The sequence below is a fragment of the Rattus norvegicus genome, chromosome 12 (assembly GCF_036323735.1).
Source record: "Rattus norvegicus strain BN/NHsdMcwi chromosome 12, GRCr8, whole genome shotgun sequence".
NCBI lineage: Eukaryota > Metazoa > Chordata > Mammalia > Rodentia > Muridae > Rattus > Rattus norvegicus.
The window spans coordinates 8,826,207-8,840,088 of NC_086030.1; the positions used below are offsets into that span (position 1 = coordinate 8,826,207).

At 42.1% G+C, this 13,882-nt stretch overlaps 6 pseudogenes; all 6 read left to right on the top strand.

The window, feature by feature from the left end:
* Positions 1 to 680: 680 nt before the first annotated feature.
* LOC120096063 (5S ribosomal RNA) lies at positions 681 to 798 on the top strand (annotated as a pseudogene).
* A 2,231-nt stretch (positions 799 to 3,029) lies between these two features.
* LOC120096075 (5S ribosomal RNA) lies at positions 3,030 to 3,147 on the top strand (annotated as a pseudogene).
* Positions 3,148 to 5,419: 2,272 nt separating this feature from the next.
* On the top strand, positions 5,420 to 5,537 carry LOC134481421 (5S ribosomal RNA; annotated as a pseudogene).
* Positions 5,538 to 7,798: 2,261 nt separating this feature from the next.
* Positions 7,799 to 7,916, top strand: LOC134481418 (5S ribosomal RNA; annotated as a pseudogene).
* A 2,278-nt stretch (positions 7,917 to 10,194) lies between these two features.
* Positions 10,195 to 10,312, top strand: LOC134481415 (5S ribosomal RNA; annotated as a pseudogene).
* Positions 10,313 to 12,525: 2,213 nt separating this feature from the next.
* Positions 12,526 to 12,643, top strand: LOC134481366 (5S ribosomal RNA; annotated as a pseudogene).
* The last annotated feature ends 1,239 nt before the right edge of the window (positions 12,644 to 13,882 follow it).

Below are 13,882 nucleotides of genomic sequence, written 5' to 3' on the forward strand. Positions count from 1 at the left end.
GCTGAACGTGAAAACACAGGTTGATGAGAGGCCATCAGCCTGAACATTTTCCTGAAACCATAACCTTTCAGATTAAGCAGAGTCTGTAATGTATTGGATAGTTTAAAAGCAAGCCCATCAGAATTGATGTATTATCAAATAAATACAGTAGTTTATTTTCATACCAACTCCACCTTCAGATAACGGAATTAAAAAAAGTAGTAGCTTGATTTAACAACAAGACTTGGCCTAGTGTGGTGGTGTGCACCTTTAATGCCAGAACTCTAGAGGCCGGTGGAGCTGTGATTTAAGAGGCCAGCTGATCTACAGAGGCAGGTCCGAGTCAGCTGTTCTGTGTAAAGGTTCCTCTGGTTGAACCATTCCTTTGTAGGAAGTTAAAATCTGTTCTAAAAGGTTATGATTCATGGAATCTGTTTGATGTGGAAGTAGAATCATGGTTAGAGCTGATGTTGGCCATTAAGTCCTGCTGTGGTTTAGTCCCTGGAAGCTCTGGTTGGTTGGTGTTGTTGTTCATATGGGGTCTCAAGTCCCTTCAAGCTCTTTTAGTCCTTTCTCTGATTTCTTCAACTGGGGTCCTGCGCTCAGTTCACTGGTTTGTTGCTGGCATTCACCTATGTATCTGCCGTATTCTGGCTGTGTCAATGAATAGTTTTATATTCCTTTAAAAAAATGTCAGAAGACCCTACAGCCATACCACCCTGAACGCGCCCGATCTCGTCTGATCTCGGAAGCTAAGCAGGGTCGGGCATGCTTTGTACGTGGATGGGAGACCACCTGGGATACCGGGTGCTGTAGGCTTTTGGGGGTTGGGGATTTAACTCAGTGGTAGAGCTCTTGCCAGGCAATCAAAATCAGGAGCTCCGGAGCTCAGGAGCTCAGGAGCTCAGGAGCTCAGGAGCTCAGGAGCCCACTGAAACCAAAACAACAAAGCAACCTTAAAAAACCCATCGCAAACCAAACCAAACAAAGAAACAGAAGTAGAATTTACAACTTTTTTTTAAAAGATTCATTTCTTATATATAAGTACACTGTAGCTGTCTTCAGACACACCAGAAGAGGGCATCAGATCTCATTACAGATGGCTGTGAGACACCATGTGATTGCTGGAATTTGAACTCAGAACCTCAGGAAGAGCAGTCAGTGCTCTTAACCACTAAGCCATCCTTCCAGCCCGACTTTACAACTTTTATTTTATCTTCTTTTTTTCCTTCCCCAGAGCTAAGGATCGAACCCAGGGCCTTGTGCTTGCTAGGCATGTGCTCTACGACTGAGTTAAATCCCCAACCCTAAAAATAGACTTTAAAAATGTCAGAGGAACCCCTCCTCTAGGATGTGGCTGAGCTGAAGCACACAGTCGGGAGACTGTGCAGAATCCGCGCCCCTGAGCGCGCTCCAAGTCTCGGATTAAATTTTAAAAATGGCCTCCAAGAAAACTACATTGCAAAAAAATGGGAAAATAAAAAAACAGAATGGAAAGAGTAAAAGAGTTGAAGAGGCTGAGCATGAAGAATTTGTGGTAGAAAAAGTACCGAACCATTGTGTAGTGAACTATTTCGTGAAGTGGAAGGGGTTTACAGATGCCGATAATACTTGGGTACCAGGAGAAAATTTAGATTGTCCAGATTTAATTGAAGCACTTCTTCATTCTCGAAAAGCTGGTAAAGAAAACGATGGTCCAAAAAGGAAATCTTTATCTGATAGTGAATCCGATGAGAGCAAATCGAAGAAGAGAGATGCTGCTGACAAGCAAAGGAGGCGAATATGAAGTGGCCTCAGATTGTCATCGCCTTCTATGAGGAGTGGCTGATTTGGCATTCTTGTACCGAAATGAAGTACAATAATTGTTTGCATATATAAATGCACATATTATATATATATGTATATATATATGTATGTATATATATATATATATATATATATTATCTGGATCTTGGGTTTTGAATTACTAGTGTGGAACAAATAGCATCCTGATGAAAATCAAGTCTGATATGCTAGTTTTGAAAGTATTGGCAGTAGTTGGGAGATTTTTGGTTTTCGTTCTGCGTCAAAAGGTACTGACTCCTTTGAGCGAGTGAGAGCTCTCTGTAGTTGCTTCCTGTAACAGTAGAGTACTTGACACCATGTTGTATTTCCTCGGCTTGAAGAACAGCTTTTCTTAAACGCTGGGGAGATTTTACAGTCATGACTCAAGTCAGAACTTATCTTTAACTGGGACACAGAAGGACCATTCTGGCTAGTGTGTGTGTGTGTGTGTGTGTGTGTGTGTGTGTGTGTGTGTTTGTATGCAGTGTATGCATAAAACACTTCCATAACCTGTCTGTTTTAGCTTGTTTTTAAAACTCAAATGAGCTAAACATGAAAACACAGGTTGATGAGAGGCCATCTGTCTGAACATTTTCCTGAAACCATAACCTTTCGGATTAATCAGAGTCTGTAATGTATTGGATAGTTTAAAAGCAAGCCCATCAGAATTGATGTATTATCAAGTAAATACAGTAGTTTATTTTCATACCAACTCCACCTTCAGAAAACGGAATTAAACAAAGTAGAAGCTTGATTTAACAACAAGACTTGGCCTAGTGTGGTGGTGCGCACCTTTAATGCCAGAACTCTAGAGGCAGGTGGAGCTGTGATTTAAGAGGCCAGATGATCTACAGAGGCAGGTCCGTGTCAGCTGGTCTGTGTAAAGGTGCCTCTGGTTGAACCATTCCTTTGTAGGAAGTTAAAATCTGTACTAAAAGGTTATGATTCATGGAATGTGTTAGATGTGGAAGTAGAATCATGGTTAGAGCTGATGTTGGCCATTAAGTCCTGCTGTGGTTTAGTCCCTGGAAGCTCTGGTTGGTTGGTGTTGTTGTTCCTATGGGGTCTCAAGTCCCTTCAAGCTCTTTTAGTCCTTTCTTTGATTTCTACACCTGGGGTCCTGTTCTCAGTTCACTGGTTTGTTGCTGGCATTCACCTATGTATCTGCCGTATTCTGGCTGTGTCAATGAATAGTTTATATTTCTTTAAAAAAAAATGTCAGAAGAGCCTACAGCCATACCACTCTGAACGTGCCAGATATCGTCTGATCTCGGAAGCTAAGCAGGGTCAGGCCTGGTTAGTACGTGGATGGGAGACCGCCTGGGATACCGGGTGCTGTAGACTTTTGGGGGTTGGGGTTTAGGCTCAGGGGTAGAGCGCTTGCCTAGCAATCAAAAGGGCCTGAGTTCGGCTCGGAGGTCAGGAGCCCAGGAGCCCAGGAGCCCAGGAGCCCAGGAGCCCAGGAGCCCAGGAGCCCAGGAGCCCAGGAGCCCACTGAAACCAAAACAACAAAGCAACCTTAAAAAACCCATCGCAAACCTAACCAAACAAAAAAACAGAAGTAGAATTTACAACTTTTTTTTAAAAGATTCATTTCTTATATATAAGTACACTGTAGCTGTCTTCAGACACACCAGAAGAGGGCATCAGGTCTCATTACAGATGGCTGTGAGACACCATGTGATTGCTGGAATTTGAACTCAGAACCTCAGGAAAGCAGTCAGTGCTCTTAACCACTAAGCCATCCTTCCAGCCCGACTTTACAACTTTTATTTTATCTTCTTTTTTTCCTTCCCCAGAGCTAAGGATCGACCCCAGGGCCTTGTGCTTGCTAGGCATGTGCTCTACGACTGAGTTAAATCCCCAACCCTAAAAATAGACTTTAAAAATGTCAGAGGAACCCCTCCTCTAGGATGTGGCTGAGCTGAAGCACACAGTCGGGAGACTGTGCAGAATCCGCGGCCCTGAGCATCTGAGCGCGCTCCAAGTCTCCGATTAAATTTTAAAAATGGCCTCCAAGAAAACTACATTGCAAAAAAATGGGAAAATAAAAAAACAGAATGGAAAGAGTAAAAGAGTTGAAGAGGCTGAGCATGAAGTATTTGTGGTAGAAAAAGTACCGAACCATTGTGTAGTGAACTATTTCGTGAAGTGGAAGGGGTTTACAGATGCCGATAATACTTGGGTACCAGGAGAAAATTTAGAATGTCCAGAATTAATTGAAGCACTTCTTCATTCTCGAAGAGCTGGTAAAGAAAACGATGGTCCAAAAAGGAAATCTTTATCTGATAGTGAATCCGATGAGAGCAAATCGAAGAAGAGAGATGCTGCTGACAAGCAAAGGAGGCGAATATGAAGTGGCCTCAGATTGTCATCGCCTTCTATGAGGAGTGGCTGATTTGGCATTCTTGTACCGAAATGAAGTGCAATAATTGTTTGCATATATAAATGCACATATTATATATATATATATATATATATATATATATATATATATATATTATCTGGATCTTGGGTTTTGAATTACTAGTGTGGAACAAATAGCATCCTGATGAAAATCAAGTCTGATATGCTAGTTTTGAAAGTATTGGCAGTAGTTGGGAGATTTTTGGTTTTCGTTCTGTGTCAAAAGGTACTGACTCCTATGAGCGAGTGAGAGCTCTCTGTAGTTGCTTCCTGTAACAGTAGAGTACTTGACACCATGTTGTATTTCCTTGGCTTGAAGAACAGCTTTTCTTAAACGCTGGGGAGATTTTACAGTCATGACTCAAGTCAGAACTTATCTTTAACTGGGACACAGAAGGACCATTCTGGATAGTGTGTGTGTGTGTGTGTGTGTGTGTGTGTGTGTGTGTGTGCGTTTGTTTGTATGCAGTGTATGCATAAAACACTTCCATAACCTGTCTGTTTTAGCTTGTTTTTAAAACTCAAAAGAGCTAAACATGAAAACACAGGTTGATGAGAGGCCATCTGTCTGAACATTTTCCTGAAACCATAACCTTTCGGATTAATCAGAGTCTGTAATGTATTGGATAGTTTAAAAGCAAGCCCATCAGAATTGATGTATTATCAAGTAAATACAGTAGTTTATTTTCATACCAACTCCACCTTCAGAAAACGGAATTAAACAAAGTAGAAGCTTGATTTAACAACAAGACTTGGCCTAGTGTGGTGGTGCGCACCTTTAATGCCAGAACTCTAGAGGCAGGTGGAGCTGTGATTTAAGAGGCCAGATGATCTACAGAGGCAGGTCCGTGTCAGCTGGTCTGTGTAAAGGTGCCTCTGGTTGAACCATTCCTTTGTAGGAAGTTAAAATCTGTACTAAAAGGTTATGATTCATGGAATGTGTTAGATGTGGAAGTAGAATCATGGTTAGAGCTGATGTTGGCCATTAAGTCCTGCTGTGGTTTAGTCCCTGGAAGCTCTGGTTGGTTGGTGTTGTTGTTCCTATGGGGTCTCAAGTCCCTTCAAGCTCTTTTAGTCCTTTCTTTGATTTCTACACCTGGGGTCCTGTTCTCAGTTCACTGGTTTGTTGCTGGCATTCACCTATGTATCTGCCGTATTCTGGCTGTGTCAATGAATAGTTTATATTCCTTTAAAAAAAAATGTCAGAAGAAACTACAGCCATACCACTCTGAACGTGCCCGATATCGTCTGATCTCGGAAGCTAAGCAGGGTCAGGCCTGGTTAGTACGTGGATGAGAGACCGCCTGGGATACCGGGTGCTGTAGACTTTTGGGGGTTGGGGATTAGGCTCAGGGGTAGAGCGCTTGCCTAGCAATCAAAAGGGCCTGAGTTCGGCTTGGAGCTCAGGAGCTCAGGAGCTCAGGAGCACAGGAGCCCAGGAGCACAGGAGCTCAGGAGCTCAGGAGCTCAGGAGCTCAGGAGCCCACTGAAACCAAAACAACAAAGCAACCTTAAAAAACCCATCGCAAACCAAACCAAACAAAGAAACAGAAGTAGAATTTACAACTTTTTTTAAAAGATTTATTTCTTATATATAAGTACACTGTAGCTGTCTTCAGACACACCAGAAGAGGCCATCAGATCTCATTACAGATGGCTGTGAGACACCATGTGATTGCTGGAATTTGAACTCAGAACCTCTGGAAGAGTAGTCAGTGCTCTTAACCACTAAGCCATCCTTCCAGCCCGACTTTACAACTTTTATTTTGTCTTCTTTTTTTCCTTCCCCAGAGCTAAGGATCGAACCCAGGGCCTTGTGCTTGCTAGGCATGTGCTCTACGACTGAGTTAAATCCCCAACCCTATAAATAGACTTTAAAAATGTCAGAGGAACCCCTCCTCTAGGATGTGGCTGAGCTGAAGCACACAGTCGGGAGACTCTGCAGAATCCGCGGCCCTGAGCATCTGAGCGCGCTCCAAGTCTCCGATTAAATTTTAAAAATGGCCTCCAAGAAAACTACATTGCAAACAAATGGGAAAAAAAAACAGAATGGAAAGAGTAAAAGAGTTGAAGAGGCTGAGCCTGAAGAATTTGTGGTAGAAAAAGTACCGAACCATTGTGTAGTGAACTATTTCGTGAAGTGGAAGGGGTTTACAGATGCCGATAATACTTGGGTACCAGGAGAAAATTTAGATTGTCCAGAATTAATTGAAGCACTTCTTCATTCTCAAAAAGCTGGTAAAGAAAACGATGGTCCAAAAAGGAAATCTTTATCTGATAGTGAATCCGATGAGAGCAAATCGAAGAAGAGAGATGCTGCTGACAAGCAAAGGAGGCGAATATGAAGTGGCCTCAGATTGTCATCGCCTTCTATGAGGAGTGGCTGACTTGGCATTCTTGTACCGAAATGAAGTACAATAATTGTTTGCATATATAAATGCACATATTATATATATATATATATATATATATATATATGATCTGGATCTTTGGTTTTGAATTACTAGTGTGGATCAAATAGCATCCTGATGAAATTCACGTCTGATATGCTAGTTTTGAAAGCATTGGCAGTAGTTGGGAGATTTTTGGTTTTCGTTCTGTGTCAAAAGGCACTGACTCCTTTGAGCGAGTGAGAGCTCTCTGTAGTTGCTTCCTGTAACAGTAGAGTACTTGACACCATGTTGTATTTCCTCGGCTTGAAGAACAGCTTTTCTTAAACACTGGGGAGATTTTACAGTCATGACTCAAGTCAGAACTTATTTTTAACTGGGACACAGAAGGACCATTCTGGTTTGTGTGTGTGTGTGTGTGTGTGTGTGTGTGTGTGTGTGCGTTTGTTTGTATGCAGTGTATGCATAAAACACTTCCATAACCTGTCTGTTTTAGCTTGTTTTTAAAACTCAAAAGAGCTAAACATGAAAACACAGGTTGATGAGAGGCCATCTGTCTGAACATTTTCCTGAAACCATAACCTTTCGGATTAATCAGAGTCTGTAATGTATTGGATAGTTTAAAAGCAAGCCCATCAGAATTGATGTATTATCAAGTAAATACAGTAGTTTATTTTCATACCAACTCCACCTTCAGAAAACGGAATTAAACAAAGTAGAAGCTTGATTTAACAACAAGACTTGGCCTAGTGTGGTGGTGCGCACCTTTAATGCCAGAACTCTAGAGGCAGGTGGAGCTGTGATTTAAGAGGCCAGATGATCTACAGAGGCAGGTCCGTGTCAGCTGGTCTGTGTAAAGGTGCCTCTGGTTGAACCATTCCTTTGTAGGAAGTTAAAATCTGTACTAAAAGGTTATGATTCATGGAATCTGTTAGATGTGGAAGTAGAATCATGGTTAGAGCTGATGTTGGCCATTAAGTCCTGCTGTGGTTTAGTCCCTGGAAGCTCTGGTTGGTTGGTGTTGTTGTTCCTATGGGGTCTCAAGTCCCTTCAAGCTCTTTTAGTCCTTTCTTTGATTTCTACACCTGGGGTCCTGTTCTCAGTTCACTGGTTTGTTGCTGGCATTCACCTATGTATCTGCCGTATTCTGGCTGTGTCAATGAATAGTTTATATTCCTTTTAAAAAAAATGTCAGAAGAACCTACAGCCATACCACTCTGAACGTGCCCGATATCGTCTGATCTCGGAAGCTAAGCAGGGTCAGGCCTGGTTAGTACGTGGATGGGAGACCGCCTGGGATACCGGGTGCTGTAGACTTTTGGGGGTTGGGGATTAGGCTCAGGGGTAGAGCGCTTGCCTAGCAATCAAAAGGGCCTGAGTTCGGCTTGGAGCTCAGGAGCTCAGGAGCTCAGGAGCACAGGAGCCCAGGAGCACAGGAGCTCAGGAGCTCAGGAGCTCAGGAGCTCAGGAGCCCACTGAAACCAAAACAACAAAGCAACCTTAAAAAACCCATCGCAAACCAAACCAAACAAAGAAACAGAAGTAGAATTTAACCTTTTTTTAAAAGATGTATTTCTTATATATAAGTACACTGTAGCTGTCTTCAGACACACCAGAAGAGGCCATCAGATCTCATTACAGATGGCTGTGAGACACCATGTGATTTCTGGAATTTGAACTCAGAACCTCTGGAAGAGCAGTCAGTGCTCTTAACCACTAAGCCATCCTTCCAGCCCGACTTTACAACTTTTATTTTGTCTTCTTTTTTTCCTTCCCCAGAGCTAAGGATCGAACCCAGGGCCTTGTGCTTGCTAGGCATGTGCTCTACGACTGAGTTAAATCCCCAACCCTATAAATAGACTTTAAAAATGTCAGAGGAACCCCTCCTCTAGGATGTGGCTGAGCTGAAGCACACAGTCGGGAGACTCTGCAGAATCCGCGGCCCTGAGCATCTGAGCGCGCTCCAAGTCTCCGATTAAATTTTAAAAATGGCCTCCAAGAAAACTACATTGCAAACAAATGGGAAAAAAAAACAGAATGGAAAGAGTAAAAGAGTTGAAGAGGCTGAGCCTGAAGAATTTGTGGTAGAAAAAGTACCGAACCATTGTGTAGTGAACTATTTCGTGAAGTGGAAGGGGTTTACAGATGCCGATAATACTTGGGTACCAGGAGAAAATTTATATTGTCCAGAATTAATTGAAGCACTTCTTCATTCTCGAAAAGCTGGTAAAGAAAACGATGGTCCAAAAAGGAAATCTTTATCTGATAGTGATTCCGATGAGAGCAAATCGAAGAAGAGAGATGCTGCTGACAAGCAAAGGAGGCGAATATGAAGTGGCCTCAGATTGTCATCGCCTTCTATGAGGAGTGGCTGACTTGGCATTCTTGTACCGAAATGAAGTACAATAATTGTTTGCATATATAAATGCACATATTATATATATATATATATATATATATATATATATATATATATATGATCTGGATCTTGGGTTTTGAATTACTAGTGTGGATCAAATAGCATCCTGATGAAATTCACGTCTGATATGCTTGTTTTGAAAGCATTGGCAGTAGTTGGGAGATTTTTGGTTTTCGTTCTGTGTCAAAAGGCACTGACTCCTTTGAGCGAGTGAGAGCTCTCTGTAGTTGCTTCCTGTAACAGTAGAGTACTTGACACCATGTTGTATTTCCTCGGCTTGAAGAACAGCTTTTCTTAAACACTGGGGAGATTTTACAGTCATGACTCAAGTCAGAACTTATTTTTAACTGGGACACAGAAGGACCATTCTGGTTTGTGTGTGTGTGTGTGTGTGTGTGTGTGTGTGTGTGTGTGTGCGTTTGTTTGTATGCAGTGTATGCATAAAACACTTCAATAACCTGTCTGTTTTAGCTTGCTTTTAATACTCAAAAGAGCTGAACGTGAAAACACAGGTTGATGAGAGGCCATCAGCCTGAACATTTTCCTGAAACCATAACCTTTCGGATAAAGCAGAGTCTGTAATGTATTGGATAGTTTAAAAGCAAGCCCATCAGAATTGATGTATTATCAAATAAATACAGTAGTTTATTTTCATACCAACTCCACCTTCAGAAAACGGAATTAAACAAAGTAGTAGCTTGATTTAACAACAAGACTTGGCCTAGTGTGGTGGTGTGCACCTTTAATGCCAGAACTCTAGAGGCAGGTGGAGCTGTGATTTAAGAGGCCAGCTGATCTACAGAGGCAGGTCCGAGTCAGCTGTTCTGTGTAAAGGTTCCTCTGGTTGAACCATTCCTTTGTAGGAAGTTAAAATCTGTTCTAAAAGGTTATGATTCATGGAATCTGTTTGATGTGGAAGTAGAATCATGGTTAGAGCTGATGTTGGCCATTAAGTCCTGCTGTGGTTTAGTCCCTGGAAGCTCTGGTTGGTTGGTGTTGTTGTTCATATGGGGTCTCAAGTCCCTTCAAGCTCTTTTAGTCCTTTCTCTGATTTCTTCAACTGGGGTCCTGCGCTCAGTTCACTCGTTTGTTGCTCGCATTCACCTATGTATCTGCCGTATTCTGGCTGTGTCAATGAATAGTTTTATTATATTCCTTTAAAAAAATGTCAGAAGAGCCTACAGCCATACCACCCTGAACGCGCCCGATCTCGTCTGATCTCGGAAGCTAAGCAGGGTCTGGCATGCTTAGTACGTGGATTGGAGACCACCTGGGATACCGGGTGCTGTAGGCTTTTGGGGGTTGGGGATTTAACTCAATGGTAGAGCTCTTGCCAGGAGCTCAGGAGCTCAGGAGCTCAGGAGCTCAGGAGCTCAGGAGCTCAGGAGCTCAGGAGCCCACTGAAACCAAAACAACAAAGCAACCTTAAAAAATCCATCGCAAACCAAACCAAACAAAGAAACAGAAGTAGAATTTACAACTTTTTTTAAAAGATTTATTTCTTATATATAAGTACACTGTAGCTGTCTTCAGACACACCAGAAGAGGGCATCAGATCTCATTACAGATGGCTGTGAGACACCATGTGATTGCTGGAATTTGAACTCAGAACCTCTGGAAAGGCAGTCAGTGCTCTTAACCACTAAGCCATCCTTCCAGCCCGACTTTACAACTTTTATTTTGTCTTCTTTTTTTCCTTCCCCAGAGCTAAGGATCGAACCCAGGGCCTTGTGCTTGCTAGGCATGTGCTCTACGACTGAGTTAAATCCCCAACCCTATAAATAGACTTTAAAAATGTCAGAGGAACCCCTCCTCTAGGATGTGGCTGAGCTGAAGCACACAGTCGGGAGACTCTGCAGAATCCGCGGCCCTGAGCATCTGAGCGCGCTCCAAGTCTCCGATTAAATTTTAAAAATGGCCTCCAAGAAAACTACATTGCAAACAAATGGGAAAAAAAAAACAGAATGGAAAGAGTAAAAGAGTTGAAGAGGCTGAGCCTGAAGAATTTGTGGTAGAAAAAGTACCGAACCATTGTGTAGTGAACTATTTCGTGAAGTGGAAGGGGTTTACAGATGCCGATAATACTTGGGTACTAGGAGAAAATTTAGATTGTCCAGAATTAATTGAAGCACTTCTTCATTCTCGAAAAGCTGGTAAAGAAAACGATGGTCCAAAAAGGAAATCTTTATCTGATAGTGATTCCGATGAGAGCAAATCGAAGAAGAGAGATGCTGCTGACAAGCAAAGTAGGCGAATATGAAGTGGCCTCAGATTTCATCGCCTTCTATGAGGAGTGGCTGACTTGGCATTCTTGTACCGAAATGAAGTACAATAATTGTTTGCATATATAAATGCACATATTATATATATATATATATATATATATATATATATATATGATCTGGATCTTGGGTTTTGAATTACTAGTGTGGATCAAATAGCATCCTGATGAAATTCACGTCTGATATGCTAGTTTTGAAAGCATTGGCAGTAGTTGGGAGATTTTTGGTTTTCGTTCTGCGTCAAAAGGCACTGACTCCTTTGAGCGAGTGAGAGCTCTCTGTAGTTGCTTCCTGTAACAGTAGAGTACTTGACACCATGTTGTATTTCCTCGGCTTGAAGAACAGCTTTTCTTAAACACTGGGGAGATTTTACAGTCATGACCCAAGTCAGAACTTATTTTTAACTGGGACACAGAAGGACCATTCTGGTTTGTGTGTGTGTGTGTGTGTGTGTGTGTGTGTGTGTGTGCATTTGTTTGTATGCAGTGTATGCATAAAACACTTACATAACCTGTCTGTTTTAGCTTGCTTTTAATACTCAAAAGAGCTGAACGTGAAAACACAGGTTGATGAGAGGCCATCAGCCTGAACATTTTCCTGAAACCATAACCTTTCAGATTAAGCAGAGTCTGTAATGTATTGGATAGTTTAAAAGCAAGCCCATCAGAATTGATGTATTATCAAATAAATACAGTAGTTTATTTTCATACCAACTCCACCTTCAGAAAACGGAATTAAACAAAGTAGTAGCTTGATTTAACAACAAGACTTGGCCTAGTGTGGTGGTGTGCACCTTTAATGCCAGAACTCTAGAGGCAGGTGGAGCTGTGATTTAAGAGGCCAGCTGATCTACAGAGGCAGGTCCGAGTCAGCTGTTCTGTGTAAAGGTTCCTCTGGTTGAACCATTCCTTTGTAGGAAGTTAAAATCTGTACTAAAAGGTTATGATTCATGGAATCTGTTTGATGTGGAAGTAGAATCATGGTTAGAGCTGAGGTTGGCCATTAAGTCCTGCTGTGGTTTAGTCCCTGGAAGCTCTGGTTGGTTGGTGGTGTGTTCATATGGGGTCTCAAGTCCCTTCAAGCTCTTTTAGTCCTTTCTCTGATTTCTTCAACTGGGGTCCTGCGCTCAGTTCACTCGTTTGTTGCTCGCATTCACCTATGTATCTGCCGTATTCTGGCTGTGTCAATGAATAGTTTTATATTCCTTTAAAAAAATGTCAGAAGAGCCTACAGCCATACCACCCTGAACGCGCCTGATCTCGTCTGATCTCGGAAGCTAAGCAGGGTCGGGCATGCTTAGTACGTGGATGGGAGACCACCTGGGATACCGGGTGCTGTAGGCTTTTGGGGGTTGGGGATTTAACTCAGTGGTAGAGCTCTTGCCAGGCAATCAAAATCAGGAGTTCAGGAGCTCAGGAGCTCAGGAGCTCAGGAGCTCAGGAGCTCAGGAGCTCAGGAGCTCAGGAGCTCAGGAGCTCAGGAGCTCAGGAGCTCAGGAGCTCAGGAGCCAGTGATTTCAGGACAGCAGGGATACACAGTGAGACCATGTGCGTAACAAACCAACAGAAACCAAAACAACAAAGCAACCTTAAAAAACCCATCCCAAACCAAACCAAACCAAACCAACAAACAGAAATAGACTTTACAACTTTTTTTAAAAAGATGTATTTCTTATATATAAGTACACTGTAGCTGTCTTCAGACACACCAGAAGAGGGCATCAGATCTCACCCCAGATGGCTGTGAGACACCGTGTCGTTGCTGGGATTTGAACTCAGAACCTCTGGAAGAGCAGTCAGAGCTCTTAACCACTAAGCCATCCTTCCAGCCCGACTTTACAACTTTTATTTTGTCTTTTTTTTTCCTTCCCCAGAGCTAAGGATCGAACCCAGGGCCTTGTGCTTGCTAGGCATGTGCCCTACGACTGAGTTAAATCCCCAACCCTAAAAATAGACTTTAAAAATGTCAGAGGAACCCCTCCTCTAGGATGTGGCTGAGCTGAAGCACACAGGCGGGAAACTCTGCAGAATCCGCGGCCCTGAGCATCTGAGCGCGCTTCAAGTCTCCGATTAAATTTTAAAAATGGCCTCCAATAAAACTACATTGCAAAAAATGGGAAAAAAAAAAACAGAATGGAAAGAGTAAAAGAGCTGAAGAGGCTGAGCCTGAAGAATTTGTGGTAGAAAAATTACTGAACCATTGTGTAGTGAACTATTTCGTGAAGTGGAAGGGGTTTACAGATGCCGATAATACTGGGTACCAGGAGAAAATTTAGATTGTCCAGAATTAATTGAAGCACTTCTTCATTCTCGAAAATTGTAAAGAAAACGATTGTCCAAAAAGGAAATCTTTATCTGATAGTTAATCCGATGAGAGCAAATCGAAGAAGAGAGATGCTGCTGATAAGCAAAGGAGGCGAATATGAAGTGGCCTCAGATTGTCATCGCCTTCTATGAGGAGTGGCTGATTTGGCATTCTTGTACCGAAATGAAGTACAATAATTGTTTGCATATATAAATACACAATATTATATATATATGTATATAATATATATATTTATATATATATATATATATATATGA